Below are 11,689 nucleotides of genomic sequence, written 5' to 3'. Positions count from 1 at the left end.
AGAATGATTGGGACCTCAAAATCCACTTCGCAATCCAATATCACAAAATCCGCCGGCAATATGAACTTATCAACACGAACAAGTACATCATCAATTATGCCCAAAGGACGCTTCATAGATCGGTCCGCCATTTGAAGTCTCATGGAAGTTGGTCTCGGTTAACCGATCCCCAAGGTCTTGAAAACAGAATATGGCATCAAGTTAATACTAGCACCCAAGTCACATTGGGCTTTAGCAAAATCCGCACTACCAATAGTGCACGGGATAGTGAAAGCACCCGGATCCTCGAGTTTTGGGGCCATAGAATGAACAATAGAACTCACTTGGTGCGTCATTTTAATTGTCTCACACTCCATCGACCTCTTCTTGGTTACCAAATGCTTCATAAATTTTGTGTACCCCGGCATTTGTTCAAGGGCCTCCACCAATGGCACATTTATAGTAAGACTCTTCATCATTTCAATGAACTTTTTGAATTGGTTGTCTCCTTTTTGCTTTGCTAATCTTTGCGGGTAAGGGGAGGTGGCCTAGGCACGGGTGCCTTAGCCTTGGGCACCGCCGGCTCGGGTATATCAATAATGTGTTCCCTAGACGGGTTCACAGCATCTTGAGTCTCTACCCCGGCCTCATCATCAATATCAATCCGCACTTCATTTGTCACTATTGGTTCAACCACATTGTCAACACTCAACGGCACATCATCATCATGCGACTCAACTACATCATTCACAACTCGATTCTCATCTGAGGTATGCACATCACCGCCTCTTCCACTCCTAGTTGTAACTGCCATCACATGATTATTACCCCCCTTTGGGTTCACTACCGTGTCACTTGGTAGCGCACCTTTAGGTCGGGTATTTAAAGCTTGAGAAATTTGTCCTATTTGCACCTCTAGGTTCCGGATAGATGTGTTATGTGAAGCCAATTGTGCGTCAGAATCTTGGTTCTTTTTCATCATCTGCTCGAACATCATCTCTATCCGTCCCATATCACTTCCGGAAGAACTAGGCCCTTGCGACTGAAAGGGGGGTGGATTGTTTGGTTGTTGGAACATGGGGGGCCTTTGAAAGCCTTGCCCCCTACCACCATTATTCCACCCTCCTTGATTGCTATTGTTGTTGTTCCAATTGTTGTTGTTCCCGTTCCAATTGCCTTAGTTGTTTCCTTAATTACCCTAATTGTTGTTATGATTGTTATTGTTCCAATTGTTACCACCTTGTTGTTGATTATTGTTATTCCAATTTCCGCCTCCTTGTTGATTGCCCCAATTGCCTTAGGGGAGCCATTTTTGATTCCCTTGATTTCCTCTATTGCCTTGGTAGTTATTGACATATTGGCATTCCTCACTTTGATCATCATAACACTCGTTCGAATAACCACCACCATCATTGTTGTTGTCAAATTGCTCACTGATAACTGTGATTTTAACACGTTTTATGCCCATACTTGCCTATGCTTTATGTATGATTTGCCATAAAATACACCCAGAATGCTTATAAGTTGCGCTTGATTGCAGGTTTGAGCAACAAGATGACGAAAGTCAAAAATCCGCTCGAAACGGAGTGAAACCTGCTCAAGTGTCAAAGATCATGAAAGCAAGGATATTCAGAACTTGGCGCGGACCGCACCATCATGACATGCGGCCGCACCATAGGAGTTCAGAGAGTTGGCATTCTCAGTTCCAGCCAATGCGGCCGCACTACAAGTTCACGCGGTCCGCATCACAAAAGTCCAGAGAGCATCACAAGCCACTCATGCGGCCGCACTACAAGTTCACGCGGTCCGTACCACAAAAGTCCAGAGACCATCACAAGCCACTCATGCGGCCGCACTACAAGTTCACGCGGTCCGCGCCAGTCATCATGCGGCCGCACTTCATCATTGTGCGGTCCGCGTCAACATCTTCAGAAGGCAAGTCTCAGAAGTCAAGCAACCCAGTGCGGCCGCGTGTCAACTTCGTGCGGACCGCACGGACCCCGCAAGGGTATTTTTGTCCAGTTTTTCTTAACTTAGTATAAATAGAATATTTGCCATTTTTAGGACACGAATTAGATACAGGAGAGCTGCTGCACTCGTGAGACAAAAGTTTTAGCCTATTTTGGGCATTTTCATCTTGTTTAACGTGGATTCTTGTAGATTTACCTTCTAGTTAATTAATATGTTCATTTTATCTATTTCTCCTTCAATTTCTGTTGTTATTATGGCTAGCTAAACCCATAAGCTAGGGTTGTGGCTCAACTCTAGTGTGGATAATTAATGGGTATGATTGTTTAATGCTTGAATGATGTTGGGTGTTTGATATTTGGGTTATTTTTATGTTTTCACTTGGATTTGGTGGTTGCAAACACTAAATCTAGCTTTGTGGGTCTTGACTCTTCTTGAGAAAGAGTGTCTATGACTCCAAAATTAACCCAACAAGGAATTGGGATGGACCCATGAAAATAGTAGTCCCAATTAACGGGTAAAACCTCGAGAGAGTAATTACCCAACTTGAACCCTAAGTTGCTTGGTTTGTTAGCCTACCCAATTGGTCTCGAGAGAGTCAATTGGGCAAAATCATTCTTTCTACCGAGAGGTGTGAGAGTGAGTGTTATCGTGCAACGGTTATATCATAAGCCCCATAATCATCATTCTCGTATTAGGAATCTCTACCCGTTAGTTGACCACCTAGGTAAATGCCACGACCCTAGTGCTTTTCTCTATCTTGCATACAACCTAGACTTAATATCTTAGCATAATTTAGTTATAATTAGTAATTGTTAAATTATAGTTGATAATCACAAAAAACCCAAAAATGATAGAAGATCAATTAGAAGCAAACTCGCATTTCTAGGCTAAACAAATATCCAACTCCCTTCCTAGCTCCCTGTGGAAATTGACCCCGATACCACTATTGGGTAAAAGTATTAGCGCCCACTCTTCCAAAGGTTGAGTCCGCTGCGACCTAATCACTCACCATTACCTTGAGGTTGTTGTTGCCCTCTTTGCCTCCTTTTTAGCATAGAAACATTCTCCATTGCATTGACTTGGTGCGGATTTTGTACTTGTTGCAATTGCGCCTTCGCCAACTGATTCATTGTTGTTGTAAGTTCGGCAATAGCTTGGCCATGGTCATTCAACTCCTTGTGCAAATGGATGACCGTGGGGTCACCTTGGGGTACATTCGCTCGGCTTTGCAATGCCGAAGAGGTGTCGGCCATTTCATCAAGTACATCACATGCCTCTTGGTAAGAAAGTTTCATAAAGTTCCCACCGGCCAATTGGTTCACAATGCACTGATTCGTAGTGTTGATGCCCCTATAAAAAGTCTGCTGGATCATCGCCTCAGTCATGTCGTTGTTAGGGCACTCCTTCACCATTGTTCTATATCGTTCCCAGATCTCATGCAATGGTTCCGTTGGCATTTGCTTGAAAGCTAAAATTTCATCCCGAAGAGCCGCCATATGACTTGGAGAAAAGAACTTGGCAATAAATTTGTCCGCCAATTCATCCCATGTGGTGATAGAATGATTTGGTAACCTTTCTAACCAGTCCAACGCTTTACCCCGAAGAGAAAACGGGAAAAGCCTCAATCTCAACGCATCCTCTGACACGTTTGTTTGTTTGCTGCCCCAGCAAGTATCTACGAACCCCTTCAAGTGCTTGTATGCATTTTGGTCGGAGGCGCCCGTAAAATATCCCTTTTGCTCGAGCAAGGTCAACATGACATTTGTGATTTGAAAGTTCCATGCCCGGATTCGGGGAGGAACGATGGCACTCGCGTACCCTTGATTAGGAAGAACTCTTGGGACTGCTCTTGGCGGTGGCGGAGGAGGGTCTGGAATAGGATTGTTGTCATTTGCGTTGGCCGGACAGCCTCTACGTGGAACTTGAGGTGGTATAACCTCTTCGGGCTCAGCATCCTCTACCTCCTCCCCCGCGTTCACGTTGCCAAGAGGGCCGTTTGCATTAAGAGCCATAGTACCTGAATGATTGACACAAATAGAATTAGTAAACAAGAAGGAAAGAGAAGCAAAACACAAAACTAACTAAGCCGATAGTCAACACCGTAAGCTCCCCGACAACGGCGCCAAACAGTTGATTGCGGCCGTATCAACACTACACAATGGCAGGAAGAGTGGGTAGCAATAACTAATACCCGAATAGTGGATCGGGGTCGAAAATTTCCACAGGGAGCTTGGAATGGAGTTGTATTGCTTGTTTTGTTTAGAATTGCGTTTGTACTTCTAATTGCACTCCTAACATTTTTTGGGGGTTTTTATATTAAAACTACTATTGTAATCTAAGGATTAAAGCTAAATAATGCTAAGGAAATATTGCTAAGTTGTGCTTAATATAGGGAAAAGGCACTAGGGTTGTGACGCTACCTAGGTGGCTAGCTAGCGGGTAGAAGCTACTAAGGGGAGATTGATAAATCCGGGTTTAGTGCTATAGCCGTTGCACAATTGCACTCATTCTCACACCTCTCGGTAGAGAGAACGATTTTGCCCAATTGACTCTCTCGAGACCAATTAGGTAGGCCAATTAGACCGGGCAACTAGGGCTCAAGTAGGGTAGTTACACTTTCGAGGTTTAACCCGTTAATTGGGACTACCATTCTCATGGGTCCATCCCAATTCCTTGTTGGGTTAACTTTTAGGGTCATATGACTCTCTCTCTCTCTCTCTCAAGAAGAGTTAGACCCACTAAGCTTGAATTCATGTTTGCAACCACAAATTCTAGATTGAAACACAAAATCAACCCAAATAACAAATACCCAATCTCAATCTCACCCTAGAATGCAACACCCATTAACTACCCACACTAGGGTTGAGCCACAACCCTAGCTAATGGGTTTAGCTAGACATAATTAAAGAAGAAACAGTAGAAATAGATGATGAAATGAACATAATAATTGATTACTACTTAAAATCTATAATATTCAAGAGTAAAAATGCCAAAATAGGCTACAAAACACTTCTCACAAGCGCAGCTCTTGTTCAGCAGCTAAAATATGACCTAAAAATGTTAAAAAGATCTATTTATACCGAGCTAGAAAATCTGGACAAAAATGCCCCTGCGGGGTAGGCGCGGACCGCTCAAAAAGGGAGTGCGACCGCGTTGGCTCTTGGACTCTTGAACTCTGTTCTCTGAAGTTGGGACTGCGGACAGCGCAGAAATGTAGCACGGCCGCATTTGAGGACAGGCGCGGACCGCGTATAAATGGAGCGCGGCCGCGTGGCAGTACTTTGGCCAAAACACCATCTCTCTGAATCTCATCCACGCGGACCGCGTAAAAAGGAGAGCGGACCGCGCAGGATGCCCTTGAAGAACCAGTCTCTGAATCTCCTAGCGCGGCCGCGTGGCAAAACAGTGCGGTCCGCGCTAGGTCTTCTTGTTCCCCACTTCGATTGGTCTTTGACACTTGGCAGGTTTCACTCCGTTTTGAGCCGATCTTTGACATTTGTCATCTTGTCGCTCAAACCTGCAATCAAGCGCAACTTGTTAGCATTTTGGGACTATTTTGTGGCAATTCATAACAAAAGCAATAGCAAGTAGGGGTATAATCATGTTAAAATCCTAACTTATCAGCGTCCCCAGGCCTTGGCGTCTCCTTCTATCCTTTCATTATGTTTCTTTTATATATTTCAGAGACAGCGTTGTATTTATCTTTCGGACCCTTATTTGAGTATTCCTAGACAGTTTGTGAAATTGTGACACCAGTTCTTGATAGTCTATGTTTAAGGATTTGTATCGGTAAAGTTTAAATGGTTATATTTTGTTCTTCCGCTTATTAAATTCCGCTGTTTATATAATGTTGGATCTTAATTGTTAAAAGATTAAAATGGGAAAAAGGGATAAATAATACAAATGGTTGGCTTGCCTAGCTATCACTAGTAGGCGCCATCACGACTCCCGAGGGCAAAAAATCCGGGTCGTGACACCCTCGCATCAGAATATTATTTAAAATTTTGTCTAAAACTCCTTGCATAACTTCTCATACAGACTTTTATTTCATCAAGGAGATACTTGAAGGGCATGATAAGACATGTTATGAGATGTTTAGGATAAAAAAATATTTATTGACTTATGCAAAATAATAAATGAATAATATAATTGAAAGCAACAAGAAAAATGAGCATGGAGGAGATGATTTTATTGGTCGTAGGAGATGGTGTAGGGAATCGAATGATTCAAGGATTATTCCAACACTCTTGAGAGACTGCTAGTAGACATTTTCATCATGTTTTGATAGCATATTTGAAATTGTCTATGGATATTATTAAGCCAAAAGATCTAACCTTTTCTGACATTCACTCTAAAATAAGAGAAGATGACAAGTATTGACCATATTTTAAAAATTGCATTGGAGCTATAGATGGCATGCATGTACCTTGAATTGGTCGCTCTAAGGAACAAATCAAATACATTAGTAGAAAAGGCTTCACTTTCACAAAACATAATGGATGTATGTAATTGGGACATGTGCTTCACATTTGTATGGCCTGGGTGGGAATTTACTGCACATAATGCTAGAATATTTGATCAAGCACTTAAAAGGCAAAACCTTAACTTTTCCCATCCTCCATTAGATATGCAACAATAATACTATGTCTTATGTTATTTTAATATCTCGGTTTATTTTTACTATCTTAATTAACTCATGTTTACTTGGTGTAGGTAAATATTATTTAGTTAAGTCAGGCAATCCAACAATGATGGGTTATTTAGGACCATATAAAGGTGAGCTATATCATCTCCCAGATTTCAAGCGTAACTCTAGTTTTAGAAATCCAAATGAGGCTTTCAATTTTTTTTCACTACAGTTTGAAAGAACATTTGGAGTCTGAAAAAATAGGTTTCTATTGTACACTCAATATCATCTTTCAAGTTTGACACTCAAATTCATCTTTGTTACAACTACCATGGCTATATATAATTTCATCTAACGACATTCTTCTACTGATAAGAAAATCAACTATTATGCTAATGGAGACATTGTTGCAGAGATTGAGGAAGGAGGTTGGCCTTCTGGTATTCCTTTAGAAATGCAAGACAAGTCTTCTACTATTATGGAGGCGTTGCATGATAGAATTAGAGATAAAATTATTAAGAAATGCTATCATGTGTGAGTGCCTTTGCTTATTATTTCATAGTTGATTATCAATATATAATAATTTATGGAATAGACTACTAATTTATACTGAATGATGTATTTTGATTAATCAAATCATCATGTAAATATATAAGTAATTATACAAGACAATATTATTGCTTTCGTATAACTATATATATTACATTGATTTAAATCTTTAATATGTATGTTTACTTTATATTTTATATTTTAATTAAACTAAATAAAAAATAATAAAAGTCTCTTACAACAAATATTTAAATTTATTTTTCTCTTTAAACTAATTATAAGCCTTTGGTACTATCCTTTTTGATCATTTTACACTCAAAAGCACTTTTTAGAAAGATTGGCCAAACATAATTTGTTTATCAAATATTGCAAAAGGCATCAATTGGCCAAACACAAACTTTTTTTTTTCGAAAGTACCTTTGAAAAAAGCACTTTGAAAAAAATATTTTTCAAAATAATCAATTTTTGACAGCTTGATCAAACGGGCTCTAAATGTCTTCAAGACAGCATAATATTCTACCAGTTTATGTGATAAAACTCCACTTTTCTCAAACATATAAAAAAGAAAGTAAAATCTAGTTGATTTTTTGGGCTTCTCAGTTAAATTTGAGTATGTTTAATGAGAAGGGAATGAAAGATGTCTTCTTCTACTACATACATAGTAAAAGCCTCAAGTAACCTCCATCTGAATTAACCACCAGGTGAAGGCTTTAGAAGGCATTGGATATTAGCAGAAGTGCAATGTTAATAAAGCCAAAGCCAAATTTGTAATGGGATATAAGACAATTTTCCCCATCTACACTAAGATAGCTCATGGATGCGAAAGAGTTCCAAAATATGATCCCAATCCACAACACCCGACTTCGACAATTTCCTTTTATGCATTGCTTTTTTCATAGACAGAGAAATTGAAACTGAAGAGAGTTTCATCTGAGAAAGCCTTTGGATCAAAATAACTAGCGTGAATAACAACTTAACAATAATCATCAAGGTTTCCTGGTCATTTGAAAGAGCCATTGAATGTTGGGGATAGGAAGAAGAGGAAACATGTTTTCAACCAAAGCTCGAGTTCTTGCCTCGCCCTAGAAACAAGACATCTGTTCTGTGAAACATAAAATCAAGTTGATGCTCTTCATACCCTAAATAGCAGCATCTGGTGCAGGTGTAGCAGAGCAGTTAACATAGAATCTCAAATTTAACACATTCAAAGAAATATTACTACAAGAATATGACCAAAGAAAGATCATAATACTATCCTTGTGCCGTATTGGCTATACACAGATCATAAGCACATGCTCGGTGCCTAGGAAATTCTTATTAGCCATGAATAATCAAATACTGTTAGACCTCTAGCAACTCATAAGAGACAGTTTCAACAGAGGATAATAAATAGATATATGTTACATTTTCTCCATACCATTGAAAACACTTATACGCTGTTACCACAAGTTATTCCATCAATCATATATTCTGGTACCTAAGTATTCATTTCTAGGATATTGGGTGAAATGATGCTTCGAGTGACTACTACGAGTCTTAGATTCTGACATCATAGATTTTGTTTGGTGGTTTTTCGGTCTTTTAGACTTTGATTGGTGTTTTCTGTCACCTTTTATGAGATAATGCAAACATTGGCCCTAAGATCCATATACTCTTCAAGTAATGTGAGTTCCTAGTTTGAGAGTATGTGAATCATCCCTTCTTGAAGCACTTGTTCTTTCATCTCCTAATGAAGCATTGATGTCAATCTATTGATCACAGTGCCAAGCAATTTTGATCACTTAGTAGGACTTCATACTATTCCTTCTCATGGACTTCAGACTGTCAGACATTCTCTTCATCTGCAAAGGTACATGAACATTGATTTCATAGAACACATAATTTAAGTCAATTATCTCCACAGCTAGGAAACAGTAAAATTAAGAGACCTACCTTTTAATAGCTCTGCTGAAACCCAAGCAATCAGCAAGAGATGGCACAACGCATAGGTGATAGAACAAATGTGCACATGAGTTCAAAAATTTCTTGCCGGCTCATTGTGCAGCAAATTAGGCTATGGTGCATAGCATGCTTAACATTTGCATTAATGGAAATGCAAACACTCCCAATAACAAACCTTCAGTAATGGTGGCTTCCATAGCAACAAATATTAAGCCCGTCAGTTTTACCACTATGGACTATTACTGGTCTGCTCTTTTACTACACTAGGATACTATAAGTCTTTGGTTAATACTGAAGCAATAAATAGAAAAAATGGAAACAAGTTGCAGCTTGTCCATCAGTGATCTCTTGAAATTTTAAGTGGGAAGGACAAATAATGGAGATGGAATAGTCTGGTGAAGAAGGCTAACTAATTAGAAGTTAGCTAGTGCGGAAATGAGGGCTAGACGTGCATGCTAGACATGGTGGTATCCATCTATCTCCAACTCCTGTAATCACCCGGACTTATATTAGTAACTCCACAATCAATTTGTTCCTCAGAATCCCCTACTCACCATTCTTATAGCTAGCATAGATGACATATTTGCTACAGCCAAAACATGGAAATTAGATTGTTTTGTATCTTTTAAAGAAGAATCTACAATTTGTCTATCCTTTTCCACCTAACAAGCTGGAGAACCACAATGAATATGTAAGCAGATTGCTGGCTCAGTTTCAGCAGCATTACCAGCATGCTGCTTTTACAGCTACTCTTTGTGACCTACAGACAACTATCTGTAACCACAAAAGCTCTATACCCAGGTGCAATAGATGATGTTTCAATTAAAATATAAGAAATACTAACTTTTAAGCATTGAGGTGACCGAAAAATAAGATATCTGAAGGGAAGAAGAAAGTGAGACAAACAAAAACAGGGAAAAGGGAAGAAAATTAAACTTTTTAAACTCCCACCAATAAGAGTAGCCTCCCATCAGCACACTCCTTTACTAAGGCATATTTCAGGCTCATAGCAAAACAGGGAAAAGGGAAGGAAATTAGTATGTTTTATACCAGGATTTAAAGTTTGCAGTTGTGTAAATACACACACATACTACTCTAAACATGTCATACACAAGCAGAGAGAACTTACATAGAATCCTAGTGTAGAGTAGTTACATGACGGAATCCCAAAATAGAATTCTACAGTGATCCATGACAGAATTCACATAAGTAATGTCTTTGGCACAAGAAGACTCAATGGAACTTCAAAACAATCTTCCAACACATCTCCAAACTCAATCTCTACTAGCCAAGCATCAAATTCTTGCTAAAAATGTTCTCTTAGACAGGTAACATACAGCTCAAGAAACCCCCCTTCCTTTCCCCAAATAAAAAAAAACATATTTTTAACAAGGAAAATGTAAGATAAGCTCAATAAATTTGCACAAATATTTTTCCTTTTCTTTAGTGGTCAACAGATATGGATATTATACAACAAAAAAAAAAAAAAAAAAAACAGAAAACCAAACAGGGCAAGAAGGCAACTATTTTACAAAATAATTAGATTAGCTTATGAGGGTCAATCCGAATGTGAAGAAGAAGAAGAATCATAGTAATATTGAGGAGCTGCAACAGGAGGGGAAGCACCAACAAGATCCTCCTCATCATAAAATGATGAAGATGAAGAAGACGCAGAAGAATTGTAAGAGTAACGGCGATAGTAATAAGGGTCAGGTGGGACACAAAGGAAAGTCCAAACACAAAGAGCTAACCGACCCAATTGTTGAAGAGGGAAGCAGATGACCAGATCCAATAGCTGCTCGCTCTCAATTGGGTCTGGCAGACATGATAAGAATTGCCAAACTTCTGCTGATGTTTTCGCCACTGACACTAATAATACGCCGTTGAATGGCATTTTCTCCGATATCCAAAAACAATGAATTTGAATGTCAGAATTTTTTTTTCCTTTCCTTTTTGGGTTTCTAATCTTCCATGTCTGTTCTTCTTTGCATCATTTTGTCGAACAGTTGGAATGTTGACCGGCTTTGAATAATTGTTAACTGCTTATTGGCTTAACCCTCACAGGGGAGTAGTTAATATTATTGCACATTCACATTTAGGGAAGATTTCTTCTTTGATACTTTGCCATCGTGATGGACTTTCATTTGTCTTGTACTCCCTCCATCGCAATCAATGCCATTCTTCTTAATTTTAAGAGTTAAGTTTCTTAATTCTAATCTCGATTTTTTAGGTTTTATAAAATAAATTTATATATTTAAAACTATATAAAACTATTATAAGCCATAATAATTAATAATTTAAAATATTTAAAAGACATGCAAAAATCGCGTTCAAATAAAAATTTATTTGATTTCAATTTTGAATTGCATTATATTAATTATCATTTGAATTGTGTTCAATTGAATTTACGAAAAGATTACAAGTTCATACTTAGGGTGTGTTTGGTATGAAGGAAAAAGTTTTTAATGGAAAATGATTGATTTTATCACTTATTTCCCCTTGTTTGGTTGGTGAGTGGAAAACTTTTTTCGAAAAATATTTTCGTGTTTGGTTAGAGAGTAGAAAATATTTTTTTTTAGAAAAATTTATTTTTTATGATACTCTCCCCACTAGGGGTGTTCA

At 38.6% G+C, this 11,689-nt stretch overlaps 1 long non-coding RNA gene across 1 annotated transcript; it reads right to left on the bottom strand.

Moving 5' to 3' along the window:
- Positions 8,303-11,262, bottom strand: LOC109223438. Its single transcript, XR_002067573.1, has 2 exons — positions 9,059-11,262; positions 8,303-8,967 (listed from the first exon to the last, which is right to left on the bottom strand). It is a non-coding gene; the product is annotated as an uncharacterized LOC109223438 (long non-coding RNA).

Source organism: Nicotiana attenuata, chromosome 3 (assembly GCF_001879085.1).
Source record: "Nicotiana attenuata strain UT chromosome 3, NIATTr2, whole genome shotgun sequence".
Classification (NCBI taxonomy): Eukaryota; Viridiplantae; Streptophyta; class Magnoliopsida; order Solanales; family Solanaceae; genus Nicotiana; species Nicotiana attenuata.
The sequence above is the reverse complement of the archived record's forward strand: the minus strand, read 5'-3'. Positions and strand labels throughout refer to the sequence as shown.